The 9,817-nt window shown below is 39.9% G+C and overlaps 1 long non-coding RNA gene across 1 annotated transcript in view; it reads left to right on the top strand.

The window, feature by feature from the left end:
- The window catches only part of LOC126471534 (uncharacterized), a 36,181-nt gene extending 33,894 nt beyond the window's left edge, over positions 1-2,287 (top strand). Inside the window, exon 3 of the long non-coding RNA XR_007586332.1 lies at positions 1,390-2,287. This is a non-coding gene — a long non-coding RNA (uncharacterized LOC126471534). The remainder of the gene's footprint in view (positions 1-1,389) is intronic.
- The last annotated feature ends 7,530 nt before the right edge of the window (positions 2,288-9,817 follow it).

Here is a 9,817-nt window from a genome sequence, read left to right on the forward strand (position 1 = left end):
CTTTTCATTATAATTTGTTCTTACTTTTTATGATTTATCATTCAGTCACTGAGTGGATGCATTCCTTTTTTTTTTTTCTTTTATTGCTGTTTCTGTTTCTTCTGACCACAATTCTGCTTTTTGCTTGTGGTTGTTTTCCTGCATGCTGAGCACCTGTGCATTGGTCACTATGTATTCATACATATCTTTTGTATCTCCTTCAAAGGATTCATCCAACATCCTCCCCATTTTTGTAGCAAATAATGTTGTTATACTTTTATAATGTAGCTGTTGATATTTTGTAAATATTTATTGTCATCCTTCTGTGATTCATTTTTATAGCACTAACATTATGCTTTCTTATTGTTTCCCTTAGCCATAAAATTTCAGTTTTAGTAAATAGTGGTCTGATCCACAATGGGCTCATCTATAAGCTGTTACTGCCAAGTATATTTGTGAATGTATTTGTGTTCAGAAAATGTTGACAATTTGTAGATCAGATATTTCACAAATTCCTATCTCTCATTTTCCATTGTCATTATATACTGCTTCTTCATGTTTATCTCTATTCTACATGATTCCTTGATTCCTAGTCTTGCATTTATGTCTCCCATGATAATCAGTGCCTTTCTTCCTGTAAATTTTTCTGTAGTCTCTCAGACTTGTCCAGAAACCACCTTTCTTCTGGTCTTTTGCATGAGTGAATATTCTCCAGTAATCACTTTTTCTTTATCATACTTGAATCTCTTGCTTTGTCCCTTACTGCTTTTGGTACCCCATTACAAATGTGTAATAATTGCTAGTTTTGGTCCACCCTGGGCATTTATTTCCCTTGTAAAAAGCATATCTTGCAAACATTCCTTTATCTGCCACCTGGGGAGACACCCAATGGAAGACTAATGACTCCACATGGCAGTCATTAATTATAAATAGTGTTCATAATAGGTAGTAAACTTTGAATTATTTATGCAAAGATGTATTTTCCATCTTACTGTATACTGCTTTACCAATGATGAAACCTTGTGATGTGCACATCTACTTTTTCCTATGTTTCTTCATCAGTAACTCAATTTTTTTTAACATTTCTTTCCTGTCCAGATGTACCTGGCACCAAATAGTTGCCTGTCATACATAACTGCACCTGCCCCTTTCTCTGTTCCGATATTTGTGTTATCTTTGATTACATATTAAATGAGGTGAGGATAGGGGATGATCACTTGATAGAATTTACTCAAATGTGTACAGGTGACTGGTTGTTAGAAAGCCACACCATTTTATCTTCTGATGGACTACTGTACATATATGACGAACCTTTGACTTATTTGCTTAATTTTCTGCATCCATTCCAAAATATATTATGCACTGGATGATGTATTTTGACACAAATTCATTGGATTTACATGTTTTTAGGTGCTGTGTGTTGAATACTGTATAGCAGATGAAATGCAGCATTTGAGGAAGTCTACAATAAACAGATTACCAAACTACAAGAAAGTCTAATTATCTGAATTGTTTACATGTGAATATGTAATTCTTAATAAAGAGTGATGTTGAAAATATAATAATAATAATAATAATAATAATAATAATAATAAAATATATGTATTCATAAATATTAAGATGTGAACAATGTTTCAGAGTTTACTACACCATATGAGCCAAAACTGTCATGTCATTGTTTGCTGCCAGTTGTCAGTTAGTGGAATTAGAGTAGAAATCTCTTTAAATTGAAGGTAAATGTGAAAAGATAGAGTTAAGGTTTGTACATGTTTCAAAACTACAGAAATATCAAGCCTCTTAGAAAATATAGAAATTACTGTTAAGGTATTCATCCATTCATTCAAAGGAGATCAGCACAAATTTCTGAATGAAATAAGAATAACTAAAAACTATAACTTTTGTAGCTTATTATTATTATCATTATTCCTATTACTTTTAATATTTGTATCTCTGAACAGTAATTACCTAGATTTAGTCATAGGTTTCTGGGAAAATTTTTGCCACTGTAGCTCATCTAACATCTTTATGTTTATTTGAACAAGTGAAATGTTTAAATGTTTGTAAAAGGAAGTAATAAAGCAAAACAAGTGGAAAAAGTGAAAACTTTACAGAAATTTTCAGTTCTTGAAGTATTTACATGTCACTGTGTCTTACTATTGCTGATACTGGGTTATTCTAAGTAGGTACTCATGCAGTTACATAATATAGAATCAGAAAATTCAAAATTGAACTATTCTTATTTAATATTTTAACTTTTGCTAGTCACTCAGAAAACCTATTTTCATTTTATGCTGTATCTGTGCCTTTAGTGGAGGATTCTAATACTCTTGTGGGAAACATCAACCCGCAATAAGTACAATAAGTACTGGTTGGTATTGAAGGCATACACTTTAACACACAATGGGATATGTATGAGACATTAGAATAGAAATTGCTCAAACAGAACATGCCAGTCCACAAGGGGGGAAGACAGAGTCTAAAAAACAAGATATTTGACACTTCACTGCTTTAGAGATAGATTTTAACCCTTGCCCCCCCCCCCCCCCTCCCTCCCTTCCTCACAGAGTAGATTTCCTGGAATGAATGGCTATTTGTGTCACACAACTCTAGCAGTCCTAGAGCAGGTTGGTAGTAACACCAGAGAAGCTGATTGTCAGATGCAGACTGGTCTGGTGATGGCATATTCTTGGCGGCAACATTGGCATGAACTGTAGGTACTGGGTGATGGTAGGGGCCCAACTCAGTGCATTGTCCTCTTGGAGCAGTTAGGGCAGTTTGACACATTCCAAGAAAACTGCGGTGGGTTTGTCATTAACTATCTGCATCACAATGAGTTTGTTCCATAACAGTACAGGATAAGGACCCGTGTAAGGTGCTTGCAATGGAGCATCGACAGAATCAGTATGTAACAGAACATGAGAATATGTACGTAGATCCTTGTATATGAAGATATCAGGGTCCAAATACCAGAATGCCAGAGAAGGACTTAATTTGGATATGATATTCTTGACTTGTTGCAATAAGAATGAAGGGTCCCGCAGTGAGTGGTCATGTTGCTGTTTGAAAAATTCTGAAGGGAGTCTGAGTGATTCACAGTACATGAACTCTATTGTAGGAGCTCCAATGTTGGGTTTAGTTGCAGCATGCACCAGTAGTCCCAGTAACTTCAGTGGCACAGCAGATAGCCATGAAGAGCTATGGCACATGAGGGAACATTTTTAAAGTATGACATTCTACTATCCCATTACTTGCTGAAATACCCATAAGAGGCACTACTTCTGTGCAGCATTAGCGGAAAAAGAATTATTCAGAACCTTGTAGAGGAGTGAGAGGCCCTACCAAGTTGATAAGGATGTGTGCAAACTGTTGTGTAGGCTCACTGAAAGAACCAATAGGTTCCAGATGAGGTGCCCCACCCTAGCCATTTAGCAAATACAAATAAATAAATACAAATGTTTTATTCCATCTTTAAGCACTTTTGCATGCAATTGGTGTCATAAGTGTTAACACAATAATAATAAAATAAACTTGAAAAAATGTCATTAACTACAATATAGTAATCCAAGATAGATACAATACATATTTATGCAACCCTTGCCAGTCTTTAGCAATGGTCTGCTATCATGTTTGATACCTGGCATTGCATATCTATTGGTCCCCATTCAGATTGTGCAATCAGCAGTGAAAGTGTGAGTCCCTGGATAGAATAGAAAACCTGTTTTGGGAAAATCATTAGAACAAATGGGGGAATTAGCATTTCAAAAGTTTCACACCACACTAAGGAATTATCCATTGGAAGGTTCTGTAGCTGCAACCCAGTGTGGTCCCTGATAAGCTCTTGTAATGCCAGACCACTGTTGTTCTCTTCTTCCTGAAGGTCCTCCTCCTCCTTTGTCTTCTTCTTCTTGCTCATCTTGATAGCATATCTAGATGTGACGCAAGGACCCAGTGCCTGCGGCTGCCCCCCACCACGCGACGCCGTGCCAATTCCTCTTGCTCCTCATTGACACAATCGGCGCCAAGGATGCAGAGAAGCCCACATGGTCCAGTGGCTATAAAGATCCGGATGAGACGTGAAACCAACACTTCTCCTGAAGATAGCAAGTAAGAAACTAGCTGAAATGTTCCTGGAGAACAGCGCATTGCTGAGAAAGCCTGCATTCTTATATATGAACCAACAAGTGAAGTACGGACTCATTGATATTGAAGACACATACATTACTAGCACCAAATGAAAAATACGTTAAACACTCCAACAGAAATTACTCAAATGAAACTTGCCAAGAAACAAGGTGGTGAGACAGAGAGCCTAAAAACAAAGATATTTTACACATGATTGCTTCATAGACTGTTTTTGACTAATTGTGTCACCACATTCTTAGGTAGCTGCATTAAACTAGAAGAAAACTTGTTAAGATTCTGGTGGTTCAAAAGTTTTCTTCCCTAACATTGGGCCAACAAGAGGAGGAGAGTAATAATCCAGCTCAGTCTAAAACAATGAATGTAGTATTTCAGACCAAGCATAGTGAAAATTATAATATAAATGTTAATATAAATGGAAAGACTATTAAAGAAGTAACCAGCACAAATTTTCTAGGAACTATAATAGACAAACATTTGGCATGGGGGGAGCACATAGATGCGCTGTGTAAAAAGATAAACAAACAGATCTTCATCATGCATAAAAGAGCTAAGACTGTGGATGATAAAGTCCTCAGATCAATGTATTATGGACTTATCTTCCCACATTTGTCTTATTCAGTTCATACATGGGGAAGTGTACAAGCTGGCTACTTAAAAAGAATATTCACAATTCAGAAAAGGGCAGTGGGATGCATTGCAAAAATACCACCAAGACAGACCTGTAGGCAAGCTTTTGTACACTATAATATTATGACAGTATATTCACTGTACATATACCAAAGCATAATGGCGGTAAGGTCAAGCGATAAACACCTCCTAAATAAAGATGTACACAAACACGGTACAAGAGGAAATGAAAATTACTACATGATAAACAGAAATCTAAAACTGTCTATGACTGCCCCTGAAGAAGCAGGCAAAAGGTTTTTTAATAAACTCCCCAAAATCATTAAAAAAGAAACAGACCTAAAATGTTTTAAAAATCAGTTGAAACTATATCTCACAGAGAAATGTATATAAAGTTTGAGTGAATACTAAGATGGTGTTTAAATATGTTATATCATTACTGAAATGTGCCTTTAAAAATTATCATTTCTGTATGTTGTTTGGATTTGTGTGTATACATAATGTGAAACATGTAATAACTTTGTATGCTTATGGACTATTTCTGTTTAATTATTTGTTTCATTTATATACACTCCTGGAAATTGAAATAAGAACGCCGTGAATTCATTGTCCCAGGAAGGGGAAACTTTATTGACACATTCCTGGGGTCAGATACATCACATGATCACACTGACAGAACCACAGGCACATAGACACAGGCAACAGAGCATGCACAATGTCGGCACTAGTACAGTGTATATCCACCTTTCGCAGCAATGCAGGCTGCTATTCTCCCATGGAGACGATCGTAGAGATGCTGGATGTAGTCCTGTGGAACGGCTTGCCATGCCATTTCCACCTGGCGCCTCAGTTGGACCAGCGTTCGTGCTGGACGTGCAGACCGCGTGAGACGACGCTTCATCCAGTCCCAAACATGCTCAATGGGGGACAGATCCGGAGATCTTGCTGGCCAGGGTAGTTGACTTACACCTTCTAGAGCACGTTGGGTGGCACGGGATACATGCGGACGTGCATTGTCCTGTTGGAACAGCAAGTTCCCTCGCCGGTCTAGGAATGGTAGAACGATGGGTTCGATGACGGTTTGGATGTACCGTGCACTATTCAGTGTCCCCTCGACGATCACCAGTGGTGTACGGCCAGTGTAGGAGATCGCTCCCCACACCATGATGCCGGGTGTTGGCCCTGTGTGCCTCGGTCGTATGCAGTCCTGATTGTGGCGCTCACCTGCACGGCACCAAACACGCATACGACCATCATTGGCACCAAGGCAGAAGCGACTCTCATCGCTGAAGACGACACGTCTCCATTCGTCCCTCCATTCACGCCTGTCGCGACACCACTGGAGGCGGGCTGCACGATGTTGGGACGTGAGCGGAAGACGGCCTAACGGTGTGCGGGACCGTAGCCCAGCTTCATGGAGATGGTTGCGAATGGTCCTCGCCGATACCCCAGGAGCAACAGTGTCCCTAATTTGCTGGGAAGTGGCGGTGCGGTCCCCTACGGCACTGCGTAGGATCCTACGGTCTTGGCGTGCATCCGTGCGTCGCTGCGATCCGGTCCCAGGTCGACGGGCACGTGCACCCTCCGCCGACCACTGGCGACAACATCGATGTACTGTGAAGACCTCACGCCCCACGTGATGAGCAATTCGGCGGTACGTCCACCCGGCCTCCCGCATGCCCACTATACGCCCTCGCTCAAAGTCCGTCAACTGCACATACGGTTCACGTCCACGCTGTCGCGGCATGCTACCAGTGTTAAAGACTGCGATGGAGCTCCGTATGCCACGGCAAACTGGCTGACACTGACGGCGGCGGTGCACAAATGCTGCGCAGCTAGCGCCGTTCGACGGCCAACACCGCGGTTCCTGGTGTGTCCGCTGTGCTGTGCGTGTGATCATTGCTTGTACAGCCCTCTCGCAGTATCCGGAACAAGTATGGTGGGTCTGACACACCGGTCTCAATGTGTTCTTTTTTCCATTTCCAGGAGTGTATAATGAAATCAAGTTTGATGTTAACAGCCTATTGTATGACACACCCAATACTCTCAGCTGGATTTTCAGCTGGAGTCCATGGGCAAAGAATAAATAAATAAATAAATAAATAAATAAATAAACCTTTTTGACCAGAAATTTGGCTCTGTTCAAAGAGAGTAACTTATGAGCAAGCACAATGTTTCATCCTCTCACTTTTCTCAACACCATGAACAACAACAACAACATGATCATAATGCTACACTATTTCAAAAATTATTTGCTGACAGCAAATTCTTTGCCATCAGCTGTGTTAGTTATAGATGTACTACCTATAAGTAACATTTGAAAATTTTTTCTGGTGTGACTTAAACCTTGATCTCTCACTTATCATGAGTCATCACCCTAACCACTTCAGCTGCTGTGTAAATACCCTGGACTGACCCAAGTCTTCATAAATCACAATGTATTCTTCCTATGACAACATAGGCCCTGTATTTATCACCCAGTGCATATTAGCATTATGAACTGGATCCCTAGACAGGGAGAATAAGACTATGTGGAATCAATACCACTATTGCCATTGTTATATAGCCATCTAGGCTTGTAATACTTTACTTGCATATCTGTAAAACCGAGCGAGGTGGCGCAGTGGTTAGCACACTAGACTCGCATTCGGGAGGACGATGGTTCAATCCCGCATCCGGCCATCCTGATTTAGGTTTTCCGTGATTTCCCTCAATTGCTCCAGGCAAATGCCAGGATGGTTCTTTTGAAAGGACACGGCCAACTTCCTTCCCCATCCTTCCCTAATCCGATGAGACTGATGACCTCGCAGTTTGGTCTCTTCCCCCAAACAATCCAATCCAAATCCATATCTGTAAGAATGGACATTATAATGTTGGTGAGTATTAGGTACTGAATATATGAGTAAGGCATAAGATATAGACAAGGTGAAGCATTGAGGCTTAAGTCAGTCCAGGGATAATGCACAGATAGCCGAAGTTGTTAAGGCAACTGCACATGATAGGTTATAAATCTGGGTTCGAGTACTGGTCCAGCACAAATTTTTATATGCCAGTAATAGGTAGTACACCTATACCTAATACAGCTGATGCTGAAGAATTTCCATTTAGTGAATAAATTTAGAATTATCTCAGACCACTGTGGATCGTCAATAATGTCTGGTTCTTCAGACGCCCAAGTAAGGCATTACAAGTGTAGACTGGTACATGACGATAACATTCATCATGATTCCTTGCAGTTTCATTCTCCCTGAGTGGGAATAAAGTTCATAATGTTGGCAAGCAGTAGGTGATAAATATAGAGGACTATGGCACAGAATATACACAGAGTTATACATGGAGGCTTGGGTCAGTGTGGGGAACATGCATGAATAGCTGAAATGGTTATGGCAACCACTCGCGATACGTGGGAAGTCCAGGTTTGAGTACTGGTCCAGTACAAATTTTGATATGTCACTAATAGTTAATACATCTATACCCAATACATTTGATGTTAAAGAATTCAAGTCAGCAAATTAATTTGGAGTTATCTCATACAGCTGCAGATTGTCTTGTATGTTCTTTCAGGTATGCAAGTAAATTAATACAAGCCTAGACTAGTATACAATGATAACAGTGGTATTGATCCCTTGTAGTCTCAATCTCTCTATGCAGGAATCAAATTCATAATGTTAAGCATTACATGATAAATATAGGGACTATGGTGTAAGATGTAGACAATGTGAAATATGGGGGCTAGGTCAGTCAGTGGTGGGTGCACAGGCAGCTGATGTAGTTAGGGTGACCAGTTGTAATAAGCAGGTAACCCAGGTTTGAGTTCTGGTCTGGCACAAGTTTTAATATGTCACCAATAGGTTGTATATCTACACCTAATAAAGCTAATGTTAAAGAATTTACAGACAGCAAATAAATTTTGAATTGTTTCATACAGATTCTGATCATGTCTATTGTTTCAGACATGTAAGTAAAGCTACAATATACACTGAGGTGACAAAAGTCATGGGATAATATCATATCAGACCTCCTTTTGCTTGGCATAGTGCAACAACTCAATACAGGATGGACTCAACAAGTTGTTGGAAGTCCTCTGCAGAAATATTTAGATCTGGTGTCACTATAGCTGTCTGTAATTGCCAAAGTGTTGCCAGCACAGTATTCTGTGCACAAACTGACCACTTGAATATGTCCCATAAATGTTTGATGGGATTCATGTCAGGCAATCTGGATGGCCAAACTATTTGCTCAAATTGTCGAGAATATTCTTTAGACCAATTGATGTGGCACGGTGACATGGTGAATTGTTACACATGAAAATTCCATTGTTGTTTCAGAACATGGCATCCATGAATGGTGGCAAATGGTCTCCAAATAGCTGAACATCCATAGGCTCAGTCCATTACATGTAAACACAATCCACATCATTATGGAGGGTCATCTGCCATAACCCTTTAACACCAATTTTCACTGCACTGTAATAACAGATACTTTGATTGTACACCCCACACTAATTTCTACAGTTATGTCATGCAATGTTTGTTTCCTGTCAGCAGTGACAGCTCTACGCAAATGCCACTGCTCTTGGTTGTTAAGTGAAGGCTCTCAACCACTGCATTGTCTGTGGTGAGAGGTAATGCCAGAAATGTGGTATTCTCAGCACACTCTTGACACTGTGAAACTGAGAATATTGAATTCCCTAATCATTTACAAAATGGAATGTCCATGCATCTAGCTCCAACTAACATCCCATGTTCACAGTCTGTTAGTTCCTGTTGTTTGGCCATAATCACTTTGGAACCCTGTTCACATGAATTGTGTGAGTGCAAATGACAGCTGTGCCATTGCACTGCCCTTTTCTATCTTGTGTATGCAATACTACTGCCATCTGTACATGCACATATCTCTATCCCATGACTTTTGTCACTTCAGTGTTTATCTGTTAATTTCATTCGCCATTTCATTCACCCAGTTACAAGTTTGTTGTTGTAACTCGTTTTATGTAGCTTTCCATGCTAGTTTATCCTCTGCAAACCTCTTCATCTCTGAATAACTACTTCATCCTACATCCATTTGA

This window comes from Schistocerca serialis, chromosome 3 (genome assembly GCF_023864345.2).
Source record: "Schistocerca serialis cubense isolate TAMUIC-IGC-003099 chromosome 3, iqSchSeri2.2, whole genome shotgun sequence".
Classification (NCBI taxonomy): domain Eukaryota; kingdom Metazoa; phylum Arthropoda; class Insecta; order Orthoptera; family Acrididae; genus Schistocerca; species Schistocerca serialis.